The 20,912-nt window shown below is 49.7% G+C and overlaps 2 protein-coding genes and 1 long non-coding RNA gene across 4 annotated transcripts in view; 1 reads left to right on the forward strand and 2 right to left on the reverse strand.

Annotated features, from left to right (window-relative positions):
• LOC147090077 (uncharacterized) overlaps nt 1–20,912 on the reverse strand; it is a 305,953-nt gene that overhangs the window by 68,519 nt on the left and 216,522 nt on the right. The gene's annotated exons all lie outside the window — the stretch shown is intronic.
• LOC147090078 (uncharacterized) lies at nt 11,341–15,972 on the reverse strand. Its single transcript, XR_015075286.1, has 2 exons — nt 15,902–15,972; nt 11,341–11,714 (listed from the first exon to the last, which is right to left on the reverse strand). It is a non-coding gene; the product is annotated as an uncharacterized LOC147090078 (long non-coding RNA).
• Nucleotides 20,693–20,912, forward strand: part of LOC147090079 (uncharacterized) — a 142,670-nt gene continuing 142,450 nt past the window's right edge. For both annotated transcript variants that reach the window (XR_015075321.1, XM_085977234.1), the window contains exon 1: nt 20,693–20,774. The gene's annotated coding sequence lies outside the window, so the exon portion shown is untranslated. The remainder of the gene's footprint in view (nt 20,775–20,912) is intronic.

Raw genomic sequence — 20,912 nt, forward strand, 5'->3', positions numbered from 1 at the left:
CGATGTTTTTAATTGCGGTGGATGCATATTCAAAGTGGCCAGAGGTAATAAAAATGTCCTCAACAACCACAGAAAAAACTATAACAGTCTTACGAACCATATTCGCCAGAAATGGGCTGCCTGAACAGATTTGCTCCGACAACGGACCACAGTTTGTGTCTGAAGAGTTCCGGAGGTTCTTAAAGAACAATGGTGTTAAGCATTACACATCCGCCCCATATCATCCAGCCACCAATGGATTGGCTGAGAGGTTCGTTCAAACATTCAAGAAGGCTATCAAGGCAATGTGTAATGAAGACATACCCCTACAACACAAGGTAGATAACTTCTTGTTTGCCTACCGGAATGCGACACATGCGGTTACCAACCAAACTCCAGCCATGATGTTCTTCAATCGAAGACTACGATGCCGCTTGGATTTGGTTAAGCCAAACATCAGAAGAGATGTGGAGAACAGGCAGTTTCAGAATATGAATGAAAGGCCGACCAGGAGTTTTAAGATAGGTCAACCAGTTTTGGCCCAGGGCTACCGCACAGAGAAATGGCAGCCAGGAACGATCTGCACACGGCAAGGACCTCTAATGTATACCGTGGACGTTGGAGAGAGCATTGTAAGACGCCATGCTGACCAGGTTCTAGAGTCACTGGAAAACGTCAATTCCACACCACGATCCGATACACCTGGTGATGAAACTGAAGTACCAATTGCATCGACCTCAGAATCGGGAATATTGGAAGCAGACGAACCCAACAACGACGTTGATTCTGAATAAACTCTGCCAGAAGAACCTGATACCCCAAAGAGGCATTATCCGGACAGAATCAGGAAGCCTCCTCAAAGACTGAACTTATAATTGCTTAACTTCAGCTAATGTATATGACAACTGTAATTGTAAATATGTTATTTAATTATTAATCGAATGTTATGTACTGTTTAGCTAAAAGGGGCGGAATTGTAGTGTATGTACTTTGCAGAAGGAACTATATTCTGCAGCCCCTGTATACTGCAGTACCAGTAGTGACCACCCCTGTATATAAGCCTGTGGAGTAACTTTGCATAGTTAGTTCCCGTTTGTCTCTACTCAGTAAAGACCTGTTATAACCAACTCCTGCAGTCCGTGTCTCAATTACACACGGACATAATAGCCAGGTCTCTCACTGACCTGCTGTCTTAGGTGGAGACATGGTCAGGTCCCTCGCCCTCAGACCAAAATACAAGCATTTGGCACACTTATAAACTTAAACCTTGAACTTAAACTCAAAACTATTAGTTACATTCTAAACTTAAAATTTAAACACCTTAAAAGCAAGCTATAAACATTGGTAACTTAACACAAAGCTATAATACAAATGCCGCCCATCTCTGGATGGCCAGGTTAATCTCTGGTGTCACTGTCACAGATTACTGCTGCCTGCAGCAAAGCTGGACTGCCTCTTGCTTCATGTCCCTGGCAGCTTATGGCTGCTAGTTGGGGACGTCTGTGGTCTGTTTCCTCCCAGGCTCGGGAGATTGCTCTTTGTGGCGGGTACTCTGGTGACCATCTTATCTTGGGCTTGTGGACCCACTGAGACCTTCTGAGGGGCGTCTCTGTGGGGGAAACTTTGGCTGACGGACCCTGAGCCTGGGTCACAGCCCTAGCTGGCTGGGAACCTTCTCCCCCTGATGCAAACAGCCCGCACTGTTTAATATACCTGGCAGCCTGCCAGTAATCCGGGTTTCTCTCCTTTTCCCTACCCACTCCTGTACTGGGGGCAGGTATCCCCTCACCACCCGCTGCTGGTGGCTGAAAATCTTCCTCTCCAGGTCCAAAACCTGGTACCAGCTCCTTCCATATGTCCCCTGCAAGAGGAATTGCTATCCCTTCCTCCCAGAGTCCCACACCATAGGGGGAACCACTCTAGAAGCGGGCTGGGAAGCTTGTCCCTTTAAACAGGCGGCTGCGCCTGCGTGAGAAAACTGAAGAGGAGCCGCTGTGGTCACGGGCTGGGGAACTGCACCTGCGCGAACAGGCCGCTCAAAAGACTGGGGAATTCCTGTCTCCAGACCGACGACTACGCATGAGCAGGCACTCTCTTCAAAAGGTGGCTCCTCCCTGGAGCCCCCCAAGCGATTTTCTGTGAATGAACTCGCAGCCGCCTGCAGATTTCTACTCTCAGGCTGTGGTTTCTCTGTTTCTGAACTAAATAACTGGTTCAAATTTAAACTTTGGCCAAAACTTAGGTCCCACTGGGGCGGGGAAGTGTTCCAATTGGTGGGCCAGACAACTTTTCCCTTGAAACAAGCCACAGCGCCTGTCTTTACAGCCTGTGAACTTGAACTTGTATGGTCAGATTTATACAATTTACATTGGTTGGCGTGGAACCACTTTGTGCACCGGGGTAGTTTTACTGCATAGACCTTGGGGCTGGCCTTATCAACTATACTATAGGGTCCCATGTAGAGTGGCTCTAAACTTCCCACCTGGGAATAGTTTCTTACCATCAATAGGTCTCCTATCTCCCACTGGTGGCTCTTGCTAGGCTTGAGCAGCAGCCGCTTATTCCGATGCTGCTTCCCCATGCTGTCTGCTGCCTGCATATAAATTACCCCCACCTGCTCCTGACCGGTGAATCCCGATAGTATGTATGGAACCTCGTTAGACAGAGGTGAGGTGGTGGGATTATCCATATGGATCATGGTGCATGATGCCCCCGTATCCAATAGATAAGTCCCTGTAACCTTCTCTACCTCCATCTGTACGAGCGGTCTCTTCCATTCATCGTACCGGAGATTACACAGACGGACAGGCTGCACGGGCTCCAGTCATTGTGGGGAGGCAGAGGTGGGCGAAGGGGCTGCAGCACCACTGATGGCTGCTACCTTTCCCTGATTGGCCCTGAGGAAAGATATTATCGACTCCATGACGGACTCGACTGTATCGGGAGAAGTTTCTGTCTCAGCCTTCTGAGTTGGGCCTCGGGGGTCCTGGCTTTATCATCTCTCCCAGGCTTTTCACAATCCCTGCACCAGTGGCCATCCTCCCCGCACCTGGAACAAGTGACCTTGTTCTGGGAGGGACGGGTCCCCTCCTGGCGCCACTCTTTCTTTTATTGAGCCCCAGGTTTAACCTCGTGGACCTTACCCTTTTGCTGGGGGGCCCCACTATTCCGACCGTTCCTATATGCTACCATGAGCTGCCGGATTACAGTCTCTTCGGTTGCTAGGGGGTCTCGGTGGTCAAACCAAGTATCAGCCTTTGCTCTTATCTGGGGCAGGCAATTGGACACCAGGCAACGAACCCATTGGGTCCGCTGCCGCTGGTTCAGGTGTGCCCTATCTTGTCCCCCTGTACATGTGCTGTTGTAGACTGGCCACAGCCTGTCTGCAAATGCCTGTGGGGTCTCCCCTTCCTTCTGCAGAGTTTTCCCTATGCGATCGAACGGACTGCCGTTGTTCGCACCCATAGCTTCCAGTGTTTCCTCCTTTAGGTCCTCAAAACCCTTCTGCCCTCTCTTAGCCTCATCTGAAAGGGTCTGATAGAGCTTAATATCTACAGAGAAAAGCAACATTTTGGCTTTCTTTTCATCATCACAGCCGTTAACACAGGCTGCCTGTTCTATCTCTTGGAAGTTCACTGAGGGGTCTCCCTTTTCGGAGAGCAGGGGAATATGTTTCACCAGGCGTCTGAGCTGTTGGGTATCATACGGTACCAGATAGGTATGCTGAACAGCCCCTGGGTCATTATCGTTCACGGGCAGACCGTACCTCCGTTGTTGGAGGGGGTACACTGGTCCTGGTCCCCGCCTGCCTAGTGGGACTTGCTGGCATTCTCCTACCACCCCATTGTCCACCCCTTCTTGCTGCCAGAGCTCCTCAAAACTCAGAGCTGTGGGCTGCGGTCTTGGGATCTCTTATTCCCTAGCCAGCTCTGTTCTGGGTGCTGCCTGTGGGGCAGTTTGATTTGGGCTGCTGGTACTGTCCGACGGACTTCCCTTCAGACTTATGAGACATACCATCCCTTTAGTCCTTAATAACTCCATACCCAAACTCTCTATCTGTCTGTTACATGGGGTATGATCTGCTCCACTAAATCTTTGGTCACAGGCCAGCTTATAAGTTGCCTTTACCTCCCTAACCTTTTCCTCCTGCTCTGTTACTTCTGAGGTGAGGCGGGCATTCTCTTCCCGCAGTCTCATCTCGTTACTCTTTGCTTCTGTAATTTGGCACTTTAGGAACTCTATCTTGTGCCTCATGTGGCTTTTGCCCTCGGTAGCTTCTTGGGTGAGATGTGCATTTTCTTCCTGTAGCCTCATCTCACTGTCCCTAGCGTCTGTGACTTCCTGTACAAGGTGCTCTATCTCTGCCTGGCATTTTGTGACCTCTAGTGTGAGGCGTGCATTTCCTTCCCACACCCTCATCCCACTATCTCTGGCCTCATTCACCTCTCTTATGAGGCGTTCTACCTCCGCCTGGCATTTTTCAAACTCTGACTCCCGATTCTTGGCCTCTGTAACCTCCTCCCGCACCCTCATCTCACCCTTCTTAACCCAGCCACCTATACTATAATAGGTCAGCTTACATGCTGCCGCTAACTTCTGCAGGGCTAACCACAGACTGAAAGCAAGAAAAGCAAGAGCTGATGCTTTCTCTAGATCCAGACCACTTATCCTATCAAAAACTTCCTCCAGTCCTGCCGCGGTTGCCAATTTGTAGGTGGGCATCCTTTACCTGGTTTACGGTAATTTACCTGGTCAGGCAGCCTTTGCACTGCACTGTGACCAATTTCAATCAGCGGTTTCAAATTGCTAAAAAAAAAACTCCAGTTCTGACTGGAGGAACTTATAATTAATGATATATTAAAAACGGACAAATAGTCTGGATGCAAGAAAGTCAAATTTTATTAAAACTAAAGAAACTACACCACACGATCAGAGTAATCACGGTAAAATTGCTTAATAGGGGAAGGCAGACGGCAAAAATGAGGGATTAATGGCTACAATGTTAACCTTACAATCATAGCAACATTTCCCTTAAATTAGCACCCCTTTACTTCTCCCTAGATTGCCTTGCTAGTGGGTCAGAAGCCTTGCTCACCTGCAGTCCAAAGAGTAAAAGAGACAAAAAAGGGGGCAGAGGACTTCCTGGGCTTAATCTTTATACCCTGGGAGTCCCTGCTGTTTTCGCGCCGAAAAGGTCCAAATACACAAGAGAAGGGCTTTTAACTTCCTCCATTCATACATGGAGACATCACGTAGTAGAGTCAATTTCAGTGAATGGATGTGTGTTAGCAACCCATTGTGCTTGCCGTCCGATGATTGGCTGATTCAAATGGGCTACTCCCCAGTGTAAACAAGCAGCTTGTAGGTTACCGGACCCACCCAATACCACAGGGTGACTGACAGCTCGGGCTCCATTCAAACTTACTGCAGGGCAGCGCTGAGCTTTTCATATGCTAACAGCCTGTCTGTCCTTTACTGCTGCCTTTTAAAATTCTGTTTCCATGAGGTCTGTTCAGTCATTTTTATGCCCTGGGCAATTTAAACAGTCCAAAACTCAAGAATACATCTTTTAATAAAATGTACAATCTTAAAGTGTGCGATTTTCACAACGTTCTTTGATTCCAGTGTCCAAGTGCTGCCTAGCCTACGAGCTTTTTAATGCAGCCTTTTGCGGTTCTGGGTATGTTTTAAAACATTGTCCAACCCAGAGACAATTTAAATCACACAAGTCTTCGTCCACGATGTGGATTAATATTTCCCGATCTTCGGGGGCTGAGGGGATTTTGCGACCCCTACAGTGGTGGGTGAATGACTAGAGACCATTGTCAAGGACAAAATTAATTCTCACTTGGAGAAGCATGGATTAATAAGGGGCAGCCAGTATGGATTTGTTAAAGGTAAATCGTGTCTGATTAACCTGATTGAGTTCTCTGATGAAGTGACAGAGGGTTAATGAAGGTAGTGCAGCAGATGTTGTATATATGGACTTTCAAAAGGCATTTGATAAAATACCACATAAGAGAATTACTCTGAAAATAGAAGCAGAGGGAATTAAAGGGCTGATGGTAATTTGGGTATATAATTGGCTAAGGGAGAGGAGGCAGTGAGCACTGCTGAGGGATGTTTTTCTGACTGGAGGGAGGTATGCAGTGGGCTCCCCCAGGGGTCAGGATTAGGACCATTGCTTTTCTTGTTATGTATAACTGACCTGGACTTGGGTATAGGTGAACAATTTCAATATTTACGGATGATACTATTTACTATGTTGCCAAGTTTTGTGAGTGTAGTATTAGCAGACTTCAGAAGGACAGAGACAGACTGTGAAGTGAGCAGACACAAGGCAGATGAAATTAAATGAGGATAAGTGTGAAGTGATGCACTTTGGGAGAAACAACAGGGAGAGTCCGCATAATCTAAATGGGACTATTTTGAGGGGGTGCAAGAGCAGAGGGACCTGGGGGTCCATATTCACAAGTCTTTGAAAGTGCCATGGCAAGTTGGTGAGGCGGTTCAGAAAGCGTATGGGATACTTGGCTTTGTAAATAGTGCCATTGAATACAAAAACAAGGAAGTTACACTAAACCTTCACAAATCACTAGTTAGGAACATAGGACAGGAGGAGGCCATTCAGCCCCTCGAGCCTGTTCCACCATTCAATAAGATCATGGCTGATCTTGGGCTCAAAGCCACTTCCCTGCCTGCTCCCCATAACCCTTCACTCCCGTATCTTGCAAAAATTTGTCTATCTCCACCTTAAATATATTTAATGACCCAGCCTCCACAGCTCTCTGCGGCAGAGAATCCCACAGATTTATGACCCTCTGAGAGAAGAAATTCCTCCCCATCTCAGTTCTAAATGGGCGACCCTTTATTCTGAAACTATGCCCCCGAGTTCTAGATTTCCCCACGAGGGGAAACATCCTCTCTGCACCTACCTTGTCGAGCCCCCTCAGTATCTTATATGTTTCAATAAGATCACCTCTCATTCTTCTAAATTCCACTGAGCATAGGCCCAGCCTGCTCAACCTTTCCGCATAAGACAATCCCCTCATCTCTGGAATCAACCTCGTGAATCGTCTCTGAACTGCCTCCAATGCAAGTATATCCCTCCTTAAATACAGAGACCAAAACTGTGCGCAGTACTCCAGGTGTGGTCTCACCAATACCCTGTACAGTTGTAGCAGGACTTCCCTGCTTTTATACTCCAACCCCCTTGAAATAAAGGCCAACATCCCATTTGCCTTTTTGATTACTTGCTGTACCTGCATGCTAACTTTTTGTGTTTCATGCACAAGGACCCCCAGGTCCCTCTGAACTGTAGCATTTTGTAATCTCTCTCCATTTAAATAATTTGCTTTTTTATTTTTCCTGCCAAAGTGTATAACCTCGCACTTTCCCACATTATCCTCCATCTGCCAAATGTGTGCCCACTCACTCAGCCTGTCTATATCCCTTTGCAGGTTCTTTGAGTCCTCTGCACAACTTGCTTTCCCACCCATCTTTGTATTAGGACAGGAGGAGGCCATTCAGCCCCTCGAGCCTGTTCTGTCTTTCAATGAGATCATGGCTGATCTGCGACCTAACTCCATACACCCGCCTTTGGCCCATATCCCTTAATACCTTTGGGTAACAAAAACCTATCAATCTCAGATTTAAAATTAACAATTGATCGAGCATCAATTGCTGTTTGTGGAAGCGAGTTCCAAACTTCTACCACCGTTTGTGTGCAGAAGTGTTTCCTAATTTCACTCCTGAAAGGTCTGGCTCTAATTTTTAGACTAAGGCCCCAGTCCTAGAATCCCCAAATAGCAGAAATAGTTTCTCTCTATCTACAGAGAAGATTCACCAGGATGTTACCTGGGATGGAGCGCCTCAGCTATGAAGAGAGGCTGGACAGGCTGGAGTTGTTTTCCTTGGAGCAGAGAAGGCTGAGGGGGGACCTGATTGAGGTGTACAAAATAATGAGGGGCATAGATAGGGTAGATAAAGAGGAACTTTTCCCCTTAGTGGGGGGGTCAATAACAAGGGGGCATAGATTCAGGGTAAGGGGCAGGAGATTTAGAGGGGATTTGAGGAGGAACTTTTTCACCCAGAGGGTGGTTGGAATGTGGAACTCAATGCCTGAAAGGGTGGTGGAGGCAGGAACCCTCACAACATTCAAGAAGCATTTGGATGAGCACTTGAAATGCCATTGCATACAAGGCTATGGACCAAATGCTGGAAAATGGGATTAGACTGGACAGGGATGGATGGGCGGCGCAGACACGATGGGCTGAAGGGCCTCTTTCTGTGCTGTAAAACTCTATGACTCTATGACTCTACCCTATCTGTTCCCCTTAATATCCTGAAAACTTCGATCAGATCACCCCTTAACTTTCTAAATTCCAGGGAATACAACCCTAATTTGTGTAATCCCTCCTCGTAACTTAACCCTTGAAGTCCAGGTATCATTCTGGTAAACCTACGCTGCACTCCCTCCAAGGCCAATATATCCTTCCTAAGGTGTGATGCCCAGAACTGCTCACAGTGCTCCAGGTGTGGTCTAACCAGGGTTTTGTACAGCTGCAGGGTTTTGGCCTCAGCTGCAGTCTTGTGTACAGTTCTGGGCACCACACTTTAGGAAGGATGTCAAGGCCTTGGAGAGGGTGCAGAGGAGGTTGACCAGGATGGTACCAGGGATGAGGGACTTCAGTTATGTGGAGAGACTGGAGAAGCTGGGGTTGTTCCCCTTAGAGCAGAGAAGGTTAAGAGGAGACCTAATAGAGGTGTTCAAAATGATGAGGGGATTTGATCGAACAAGTAGGGAGAAACTGTTCACTCTGGCAAGTGGGTCGGTAACCAAAGGTCACAGATTTAAAATAGTTACTAAAAGAACTATAGGTGAAATGAGGAGAATTGTTTTCACACAGAGGGTTGTTCAGATCTGGAATGCACCATCTGAAAGGATGCTGGAATCAGGTTCCACAGGAACTTTCAAACAGTAATTGGACGAGTCCTTGAAGAGGACTAGTTTGCAGAGTTCTGGGGATAAAGCTGGGGTTTGGGACTAAATTGGACAGCTCTTTCAAAGACACGATGGGCCGAATCACCTCCTTCTGTGCTGTTAGATTCTATGATCAGTGTGAACACGCTGGTGTCTCTTAAGGTTCTTAGAGCTTTTAAAGCTCTTCCCACAAGTCAGAACATTTAAAGGGTCACTCGTCAGTGTGAACAAGCTGATCTGACAGGAGGGTGGATGACTGAGTGAATCCCATCCCCCACACAGAGCAGGTGAATGGTCTCTCACCAGTGTATAGGAGCCAGTGTCTCTTCAGCTCCCTGGAGCTTTTAAAGTTTTTCCCACAGCCAGAACATTTAAAGGGGTTCTCTTCAGTGTGAACTCGCTGATGGGCCAGCAGGTTGGAGGACCGAGCGAATCGATTCCCACACACGGATCAGGTGAACGGCCTCTCCCCAGCGTGTAGGAGCCGGTGTCTCTTCAGCTCCCCAGGGCTTTTAAAGCTTTTCCCACAAGTCAGAACATTTAAAGGGTCTCTCGTCAGTGTGAACAAGCTGGTGTGTCAGCAGGGTGGAGGACTGCAAGAATCCCTTCCCACACACAGAGCAGGTGAATGGCCTCTCCACAGTGTGGAGGCACTGGTGTCCCTTCAGATGCCCGGGGCTTTTAAAGCTCTTCCCACAGTCAGGACATTGAAATGGTCTCTCCTCAGTGTGAACTCGCTGGTGTGTTTGCAGGTGGGATGAACAAACAAATCCCTTTCCACACACGGAGCAGTTGAATGGACTGTCCCTGGTGTGACTGCGCTGTTGAACTTCCAATGCAGACGGGGAACTGACTCCCTTCCCAGTGTCCCCACCTTTACCCGGTTTCTCCCCTGTGAGGAGCGGCGGCGGTGATATAAAGAGCGAGGCGGCGGAGTTTATAGGGTGTCTGTAATTCTTGTGACACTTCCTGTGTCCCTGATAACCATGTGTGCGGGAAGTGTATCCAGCTGCAGCTACTGACAGACCGCATTGCGGCGCTGGAGCTGTGAGTGGATACATACTGGAGCATTTGCGATGCTGAGGACATCGTGGATAGCACGTTTAGGGAGTTGGTCACACCGCAGGTAAAGGCTGCACAGGCAGGAAGAGAATGGTTGACCACCAGGCAGAACATTTTGGAAGGGGAGGGTGAACAACCAATTGTCGTGGTGCATATAGGTACCAACGATATAGGTAAAAAAACAGGATGAGGGCCTAAAAGCTGAATATAGGAGGTTAGGAGGTAAATTTAAAAATAGGACCTCCAAGGTAGTAATCTCAGGATTGCTACCAGTGACACGTGCTAGTCAGAGTAGAAATAGAAGGATATTTCAGATGACTACGTGGCTAGAGGAATGGTGCAAGGGGGAGGGATTCAAATTCCTGTGACATTGGAACCGGTTCTGGGGGAGGTGGGGCAAGTACAAACTGGACAGTTTGCACCTGGGCAGGACCGGGACCGCTGTCCTAGGGGGAGTGTTTGCTAGTGCTCTGGGGAGGGTTTAAACTAAAATGGCAGGGGGTTGGGAACCTGAGCAGGGAGACAGAGGAAAGGGAAACAAGGATAGAAGCAAAAGACAGGAAGGAGAAAAACAAAGGTGGTGGTCAGAGAAATCAAGGGTTTAAATCAAACATAGCCACAGTAAATAATAATTCTAAAAGGTGTAAGAGTGTTAAAAAAACAAGCCTGAAGGCCTTGTGTCTTAATGCGAAGAGCATTCGTAATAAGGTGGATGAATTAGTTGCGCAAATAGAGGTAAACAGATATGATATGATTGGGATTCCGGAAACATGGCTCCAGGGTGACGAAGGCTGGGAACTCAACATCCAGGGTTATTCAATATTCCGGAAAGATAGGCAAAAAGGAAAAGGAGGTGGGGTAGCATTGCTTTTTAAAGAGGAGATTAACACAATTGAAAGGAAGGATATTAGCTCTGATGATGTGGAATCTGTATGGGTAGAGCTGAGAAATGCCAAGGGGCAGAAAACGTTAGTGGGAGTGTTATACAGACCGCCAAACATTAATGCGGAGGTTGGGGATGGCATTAAACGGGAAATTAGAGATGCGTGCAATAAGGGCACAGCAGTTATCATGGGTGACTTTAATCTACATATAGATTGGGCTAACCAAATGAGTAAACATACTGTGGAGGAGGAATTCCTGGAGTGTATATGGGATGGTTTCCTGGACCAATATGTCGAGGAACCAACTAGAGATCAGGCCATCTTAGATTGGGTATTAAGTAATGAGAAAGGATTAATTAGCAATCTTGTTGTGCGAGGCTCCTTGGGTCAGAGCGATCATAATATGATAGAATTCTTCATTAATAATAATAATAATAATAATTCAACTTTATTGTCATTGTACAATGCACAAGTACATGAACAACGAAATGTGATCTTGCAAGCTCCCATGAGTCCAGTACAAATAACATTAACATTAAATGTAAATAGCACCGTCCTGGGAGAAGCAAAGCCGCTGCGTCTGTGCGCGCCGCCATTCCATTTCCACCATTCCGACAATCTTCAGCCCAACGCCCGGGCCTGCTCACCAGCCACCCCTCCCGGGGCTCCTTCCGTGACTTTCTCACCAACCGCCCCTCCTCGGGGCTCCTTCCGTGACCTTCTGCGCCTGGTCTTCCCTGATGGTCACCCCTCCAGGTACTAACCAGGCCTGGCTCTGCTTAGCTTCCAAGCCTTTGCCAGTGACCCTAAAGATGGAGAGTGACGTAGTTGACTCAGAGACTAGGGTCCTGAATTTAAATAAAGGAAACTACGATGGTATGAGGCGCGAGTTAGGTAGGATTGATTGGGGAATGTTACTCAAAGGGTTGACGGTGGATAGGCAATTGCAAACATTCAAAGATCGCATGGATGAACTACAGAATTTGTTCATCCCTGTTTGGCATAAAAATAAAACAAAAAAGGTGACTCAACCGTGGCTAACGAGAAATTAGCGATAACATAAGATCCAAGGAGAGGACATATAAATTGGCCAGAAAAAGCAGTAAACCTGAGGATTGGGAGCGGTTTAAGATTCAGCAAAGGAGGACAAAGGGATTAATTAAGAGGGGGGAAATAGAGTATGAGAGTAAGCTTTCAGGGAACATAAAAACTAACTGTAGATATGTGAAGAGAAAAAGATTGGTGAAGTCAAGCATAGGTCCCTTGCAGTCAGAATCAGGGGGATTTATAATAGGGAACAAAGAAATGGCAGGCCAATTAAATACATACTTTGGTTCTCTCTTCACAAAGGAAGACACAAATAACCTCCCAGAGATGTCGGGGAACTCTAATGAGAGGGAGAAACTGAAAGAAATCAGTATTTGTAGGGAAATGGTGTTAGGGAAATTGACGGGATTGAAGGCCGATAAATCCCCAGGGCCTGATAATCGACATCCTAGGGTACTTAAGGAAGTAGCCCTAGAAACAGTAGATGCATTGCTGGTCATCTTCCAAAATTCGATAGACTCTGGAACAGTTCCCATGGATTTGAGGGTATCTAATATTACCCCACTATTCAAAAAAGGTGGTAGAGAGAAAACGGGGAATTATATCGGTAGTGGGGAAAATGCTAGAGTCCATTATAAAAGATGTAATAGCAGAGCACTTGGAAAACAGTGACAGGATCGGACAAAGTCAACATGGATTTACAAAAGGTAAATCGTGCTTGACTAATCTACTGGAATTTTTTGAGGATGTATCTGGTAGAATAGATAAGGAAGAACCAGTGGATGTGATGTACTTGGACTTTCAGAAGGCTTTTGATAAGGTACCGTATAAGAGATTAGCGTGTAAAGTTAAGGCACATGGGATTGGGGGCAAGGTACTGACTTGGATCGAGAACTGGTTGGCAGACAGGAAGCAAAGAGTTGGAATAAACAGGTCTTTTTCCGAGTGGCAGGCAGTGACTAGTGAGGTACCGCAGGGATCGGTCCTAGGACCCCAGCTATTCACAATATATATAAATGATCTAGACGAGGGAACTAGATGTAACATCTCCAAGTTTGCAGACGACACAAAGCAGGGTGGGCGTGTGTGAGGAGGATGCCGAAAAACTCCAGTATGATTTGGACAGGTTGGGTGATTAGGCAGAAGCATGGCAGATGCAGTATAATGTGGATAAATGCGAGGTTATCCACTTTGGTGGCAAAAACAGGAAGGCAGATTATTATCTGAATGGCAATAGATTGGGAGAAGGGGAAGTGCAACGAGACCTGGGTGTCCTTGTGCACCAGTCGCTGAAGCTAAGCATGCAGGTGCAGCAGGCGGTTAAGAAGGCAAATGGTATGTTGGCCTTCGTAGCGAGAGGGTTTGAGTACAGGAACAAGGATGTCTTGCTGCAGTTGTACAGGGCCTTGGTGAGACCACATTGTGAGTATTGTGTGCAGTTTTGGTCGCCTTATCTGAGGAAGGATGTTCTTGCCATGGAAGGAGTTCAACGAAGATTCACTAGGCTGATACCTGGGATGGCAGGAATGACGTATGAGGAGAGATTGGGATGATTGGGCTTGTACTCACTGGAGTTTAGAAGAATGAGAAGGGATCTCATTGAAACTTATAAAATTCTGACAGGACTGGACAGAGTAGATGCAGGAAGGATGTTCCCGATGGTCGGGGAGTCCAGAACCAGGGGTCACAGTCTAAGGATAAGGGGTAAGCCATTTAGGACAGAAATAAGGAGGAATTTCTTCATCCAGAGAGTGGTGAACCTGTGGAATTCTCTACCACAGAAGGCAGTAGAGGCCAATACATTGAATACTAGCTGGAGTGCCCGGCGGTGCCGAGGCTTTTTCGAGGGCATGTTGTTGTTGGAAAAGAGAGAGCGACTGGGGGGGGGAAAGAGAGAGAGCGACGGGGGGGGAAGAGAGAGAGCGACTGGGGGGGAAGGGAGAGAGCGACTGGGGGGGAAGGGAGAGCGACTGGGGGGGAAGAGAGAGAGCGACTGGGGGGGAAGAGAGAGAGCGACTGGGGGGGAAGAGAGAGAGCGACTGGGGGGGAAGAGAGAGAGCGACTGGGGGGGAAGAGAGAGAGCGACTGGGGGGGAAGAGAGAGAGCGACTGGGGGGGAAGAGAGAGAGCGACTGGGGGGGAAGAGAGAGAGCGACTGGGGGGGAAGAGAGAGAGCGACTGGGGGGGAAGAGAGAGAGCGACTGGGGGGGAAGAGAGAGAGCGACTGGGGGGGAAGAGAGAGAGCGACTGGGGGGAAGAGAGAGAGCGAGTGGGGGGGAAGAGAGAGAGCGACTGGGGGGGAAAGAGAGAGTGTGACGGGGGAAGAGAGAGAGAGCGACTGGGGGGGAGAGAGAGCGCGACTGGGGGGAAGAGAGAGAGAGCGACTGGGGGGAAGAGAGAGAGAGCGACTGGGGGAAGAGAGAGAGAGCGACTGGGGGAAGAGGGAGAGAGCGACTGGGGGGAAGAGGGAGAGAGCGACTGGGGGGAAGAGGGAGAGAGCGACTGGGGGGGAAGAGGGAGAGAGCGACTGGGGGGGAAGAGGGAGAGAGCGACTGGGGGAGAAGAGGGAGAGAGTGACTGGGGGAAGAGAGCGAGCAACTGGGGGGAGAGAGAGAGCGACTGGGGGGGGGAAGAGAGAGCGACTGGGGGGGAAGAGAGAGAGCGACTGGGGGGGAAGAGAGAGAGCGACTGGGGGGGGGGAAGAGAGAGAGCGACTGGGGGAAAGAGAGAGCGACTGGGGGGAAGAGAGAGAGCTACGGGGGAAGAGAGAGCATGACTGGGGGGAAGGGGGGGAGGGGAGGTGGGAAGGGAGGGGAGGAGGGGGGAAGGGGGGGAAAGGAGGGGGGAATATATTCAAGAAGGAGTTGGATATATTTCTTAAAGCTAAAGGGATCAAGGGATATGGGGAGAAAGCAGGGACCGGGTACTGAATTTGGATGATCAGCCATGATCGCATTGAATGGTGGAGCAGGCTCGAGGGGCCGAATGGCCTACTCCTGCTCCTATCTTCTGTGTTTCTATATTTCTATGTTTGTATGTTTCTATGTTTCAGTTTGAGCTGGAGTGGAGATGGAGGAGAAGCTGCTGGGTTTAACCCCCAGTACTTCTGAGCCCAGGAGGACCCAACAATTTCCAATGTGAGACTGTCAAGGGAGGTGGATTCTAGGGGAGATTAGGTTGTTACACAGACACTGTCCGCACAATGTAAAAGAGTATTGTTTTAGGAACAAGTATTTCTGTAGAGGCTTTTGATCCAGTTTACATCTACAGATTTGTTTTAATTCATTCTTGGGATGTGGGCGTAGCTCGCAAGAGCAGCAAATATGGCCAATCCCCAGTTTCCCATTGAGAAGGGGGTGGTGAGTCGCCCCAGCTCTGTGCTGCCTGCGGCCCCTCTCCCAGATTCCAGCCCCAGCTCTGTGCTGCCTGCGGCCCCTCTCCCAGATTCCAGCCCCAGCTCTGTGCTGATTGAGCTGCTCTCACCTGGGGACAGCGCGTCACAATCGGCCCCAGCGCACCTGAGCTGGAGAGGAGGCCCCGCCCCCTTGCCGCGCCGCCATTGGTTGGAGGACCAGGCCGCCCAGTTCAGTCCGCCCAGCTCAGCCCTCGTCCTATTGGTCAGAGCTCCCGTCAGTCACAGGCCCGGGCCGGCCTCCATCCACCTGATTGGGCCTCTTCCTGTGATTACGTCACAACCGGGCCCCAGCCTCAGCGCCGGGGAAGAGGTCCCGCCCCCTTGCCGCGCCGCCATTGGTTGGAGGTCCATGACGCCCAGTTCAGTCCTCCCACCTCAGCCCTCTTCCTATTGGTCAGCGCTCCCGTCAGTCAGAATCACATTGCTCCGGCTCAATCCGCTCCGTTTGGTGTCCGCGGAGGTCCCGCCCGACTCTCAAGTTTGGTTTTTCTCGTCTTTTACTTTATAATCTCGCTCTCCGCTCCCCCCTCACCTCGATTTAAATCGATTCCCCAACACTTGACTTTACCCCGGCCGCTGATTCCGCCTCTTCCCCGGGCCCGGCCTTTCGTCTGCTGCCCGGAGGCCCCGCGCAGGCGCACTGGCAGCCTGGTTTTGTGGTGGGGCCGAATGAGCATGCGTGGCCCCGCCTCTCCACATTTAAAGGGACACCCACCCCCCTCCGAATTTAAAGGGACACCCACCCCCCTCCGAATTTAAAGGGACACCCACCCCCCTCCGAATTTAAAGGGACACCCACCCCCTCCGCATTTCAAGGGACACCCACCCCCCTCCGCATTTCAAGGGACACCCACCCCCCTCCGCATTTCAAGGGACACCCACCCCCTCCGCATTTCAAGGGACACCCACCCCCCTCCGCATTTCAAGGGACACCCACCCCCTTCCGCATTTCAAGGGACACCCTCCCCCCTCCGCATTTCAAGGGACACCCTCCCCCCTCCGCATTTCAAGGGACACCCACCTCCCCTCTGCATTTAAAGGGACACCCACCCCCCTCTGTATTTAAAGGGACACCCACCCCCTCCGCATTTAAAGGGACACCCACCCCCCTCCACATTTGAAGGGACTCCCTCTCCCCCCTCTCATGTCCTCTACTGTGGAGGAGGAATTCCTGGAGTATTTACGGGATGGTTTCCTGGACCAATATGTCGAGGAACCAACCAGAGATCAGGCCATCTCAGACTGGGTATTGTGTAACGAGAAAGGATTAATTAGCAATCTTGTTGTACGAGGCCCCTTGGGTTACATAGAAGATAGGAGCAGGCGTAGGCCATCCGGACAAACTGGGATGAACAAATTCTGTAGTTCATCCATGCGGTCTTTGAATGTTTGCCATTGCCTATCCACCGTCAACCCTTTGAGTGACATTCCCCAATCAATTCTACCCAACTCGCGCCTCAGACCATCGTAGTTTCCTTTATTTAAATTCAGGACCCCAGTCTCTGAGTCAACTACTTCATTCTCCATCTTAATGAAGAATTCGATCATATTATGATCGCTCCAACCCAAGGGGCCTCGTACAACAGGATTGCTAATTCATCCTTTCTCGTTATATAATACCCAGTCTAAGATGGCCTGATCTCTGGTTGGTTCCTCAATATATTGGTCCAGCAAACCATCCCGTAAACACTCTAGGAATTCCTCCTCCACAGTATTGTTACTAATTTGGTTGGCCCAATCTATATGTAGATTAAAGTCACCCATGATAGCTGCTGTACCCTTATTGCACGCTTCTCTAATTTCCCTTTTAATGCCATCTCCAACCTCCGCATTACTGTTTGGAGGTCTATATACCACTCCCACTAACGTTTTCTGCCCCTTGGTACTTCTCAGTTCTACCTATACAGATTTCACATCGTCAGAGCTAATATCATTCCTTAGCATTGTGTTAATCCCCTCTTTAGCCAGCAATGCTACCCCACCTCCCTTTCCTTTTTGTCTGTCTTTCCTGAATATTGAATACCCCTGGATGTTGAGTTCCCAGCCTTGGCCACCCTGGAGCCATGTTTCCATAATCCGAATCAAATCATATTTGTTTACCTCTATTTGCGCAGCTAATTCATCCACCTTATTACGAATGCTCCTCGCATTAAGACACAAAGCCTTCAGGCTTGTTTTTTTAACACACTTAGACCTTTTAGCATGATGTACGATAGCAAAATACTGCAGATGCTGTAAATCCGAAATAACAACAGAAAATGCTGGGAAAACTCAGCAGGCCAGGCAACATCCGTGGAGAGAAATTAGAGTCGATGTTTCGGGTCAAAACCCTTTCTCAAGACTAAAGAGGCACAGGGAATGAAATAGATTAAGAGGCCAGGCTGGGAAAGAACAAAAGAGAAGAGACATTAAGAGGTATTCAAAACCAGACAGGTGGTGATAGGACTAGTGGAGACAAAAGACAGCTCTAGATTAGGAATGAAATGCGCTGGCAGAATGGGAGACAGCTGCCATGTGGGAGAGAGAAAAAAAGAAAAAGCGGGGAGGGGGGGGGAAAGGCCAAAACAAAGGTGTGGATAAAAAATATAAAATATATAAGTATAAATGTAATAGGGGCCGAGGTTATGATCAGAAATTGTTGAACTCGATATTGAGTCCGGAAGGCTGTAAAGTGTCTAATCGGAAGATGAGGTGCTGTTGCTCGAGTTTACGTTGAGCTTCCGTGGAACAATGCAAGAGATCGAGTACAGTGAGGTCTGAGTGGGAATGGGGTGGTGAATTAAAATGACAGGCGACCGGAAGCTCGGGGTCCCCCTTACGAACTGAATGGAGGTGTTCCGCAAAGCGGTCACCCAATCTGCGTTTGGTCTCCCCAATGTAGAGGAGACCGCATCGTGAGCAGCGAATACAGTATACTAGATTGCAAGAAGTACAAGTAAATCGCTGTTTCACCTGGAAGGGGTGTTTGGGGCCCTGGACAGTGGGAAGGGGGGGGGTATAGGGGCAGGTGTTACACCTCCTGCGCTTGCACGGGAAGGTGCCAGGAGAAGGGGAAGGGTTGTTGGGGGTGATAGAGGAGTGGAGTAGGGTGTCTTGGAGGGAGCGGTCCCTACGGAATGCTGAAAGGGCAGGGGAGGGGAAGATGTGTTTGGTGGTGGGATCACGTTGGAGGTGGCGGAAATGGCGGAGGATGATCCGTTGAATGTGGAGGCTGGTGGGGTGAAAGGTGAGGACAAGGGGAACCCTATCGTGGTTCCGGGAGGGAGGGGCAGGGGTGAGGGCAGAAGTGCGGGAGATAGAACGGACCCGGTCGAGGGCCGTGTCAACCACGGCAGAGGGGAATCCTCGGTTGAGGAAAAAGGAAGACATGTCGGAAGCACTGGTGTGGAAGGTGGCATCGTCGGAGCAGATACGGCGGAGACGGAGAAACTGGGAGAATGGAATAAAGTCCTTACAGGAGGCGGGGTGGGAGTCCTATCACCATCTCGTCTGGTTTTGAATACCTCTTAATGTCTCTTCTCTTTGGTTCTCTCCCAGCCGGCCTTTCAATCTATTTCATTCCCTGTGTCTCTTTAGTCTTGATAAAGGGTTAGACCGGAAACAATGACTCTAATTTCCCTGCACGGATGTTGCCTGGCCTGCTGAGTTTTGCTCCATTGTCTGTGGTGATTTTAGACCCTTTAACACCATTGTTCACTGTGGCCATGGAGAGGCCTGCCTGGCCTGCTGAGTTTCCCAGCATTGTCTGTGGTGATTTTAGACCCTTTAACGCCATTGTTCACTGTGGCCATGGAGAGGCCTGCCTGGCCTGCTGAGTTTTGCAGCATTGTCTGTGGTGATTTTAGACTCTTTAACACCATTGTTCACTGTGGCCATGGAGAGGTCTGCCTGGCCTGCTGAGTTTCCCAGCATTGTCTGTGGTGATTTTAGACCCTCTAACACCATTGTTCACTGTGGCCATGGAGAGGTCTGCCTGGCCTGCTGAGTTTTGCAGCATTGTCTGTGGTGATTTTAGACCCTTTAACACCATTGTTCACTGTGGCCATGGAGAGGCCTGCCTGGCCTGCTGAGTTTTGCAGCATTGTCTGTGGTGATTTTAGACCCTTTAACACCATTGTTCACTGTGGCCATGGAGAGGCCTGCCTGGCCTGCTGAGTTTTGCAGCATTGTCTGTGGTGATTTTAGACCCTTTAACACCATTGTTCACTGTGGCCATGGAGAGGCCTGCCTGGCCTGCTGAGTTTTGCAGCATTGTCTGTGGTGATTTTAGACCCTTTAACACCATTGTTCACTGTGGCCATGGAGAGGCCTGCCTGGCCTGCTGAGTTTTGCAGCATTGTCTGTGGTGATTTTAGACCCTTTAACACCATTGTTCACTGTGGCCATGGAGAGGCCTGCCTGGCCTGCTGAGTTTCCCAGCATTGTCTGTGGTGATTTTAGACTCTTTAACACCATTGTTCACTGTGGCCATGGAGAGGCCTGCCTGGCCTGCTGAGTTTCCCAGCATTGTCTGTGGTGATTTTAGACTCTTTAACACCATTGTTCACTGTGGCCATGGAGAGGCCTGCCTGGCCTGCTGAGTTTCCCAGCATTGTCTGTGGTGATTTTAGGCCCTTTAACACCATTGTTCACTGTGGCCATGGAGAGGTCTGCCTGGCCTGCTGAGTTTTGCAGCATTGCGGCACGGTGGCATAGTGGTTAGCACTGTTGCCTCACAGCGCCAGAGACCCGGGTTCGAATCCGGCCTCGGGCGACTGTCTGTGTGGAGTTTGCACATTCTCCCCGTGTTTGCGTGGGTTTTCTCCGGGTGCTCCGGTTTCCTCCCACAGTCCAAAGATGTGCGGGATAGGTTGATTGGCTATGATAAATTAACCCTTAGTGTTAGGGGGGTTACAGGGATAGGGTGGGATATGTGTTGGTGTAGGGGTTACGGTGATCGGGTGGGATATGTGTCGGTGCAGGCTCGATGGGCTGAAATGGCCTCTATCTGCACTGTGGGGATTCTGTGATTCTGTGAACACCATTGTTCACTGTGGCCCCGCCCCTTAGCAGCCGCAGTGGGCGGGGCTATGACGTCACCGCGCGGCGGCGGGTGCACGGCGCTTCGGGGGGCGGGGTCAGATCAGGAGCCACGTGACCCCGGAGCCGGCCGCGGCCTCTACACACGGTGGGCGGTACCCCGAGGCGTTACGGGCAGTGATTGGTGGAGGCGGCTGTCAATCAACCAGCCGCAGCCATTAGAAGAGCCGGACTCAGTGAGGGACTTTAATTGGGCGCTGTGAGGCCGCAGTACGCATGCTCGCTGCTGCCAGTGCCCGGATGAGGCTCCGGTTTGAGGAAGGAAATAAAATGGCGGCGGGGCTGAGGATGGAGCCGGAGCGAGAGTGGGCGGCCGGCCGGCCATGGTGCGGGGATTAGGGAATTTCCGACATTTACAGCAGCGCCCGCCTCTCCCGGGCCCGGGGGGCGGAGGGGAGTGTTTGGGTCGGAGGGGCCGGGAGGGGGAAGCGGAGTGTTTGGGTCGAAGGGCCCGGGGGGGGGGT

Source organism: Somniosus microcephalus, unplaced genomic scaffold, assembly GCF_052327205.1.
Source record: "Somniosus microcephalus isolate GS21.2 unplaced genomic scaffold, FLI_Smic_1.0 unresolved_chr4, whole genome shotgun sequence".
Lineage (NCBI taxonomy): Eukaryota > Metazoa > Chordata > Chondrichthyes > Squaliformes > Somniosidae > Somniosus > Somniosus microcephalus.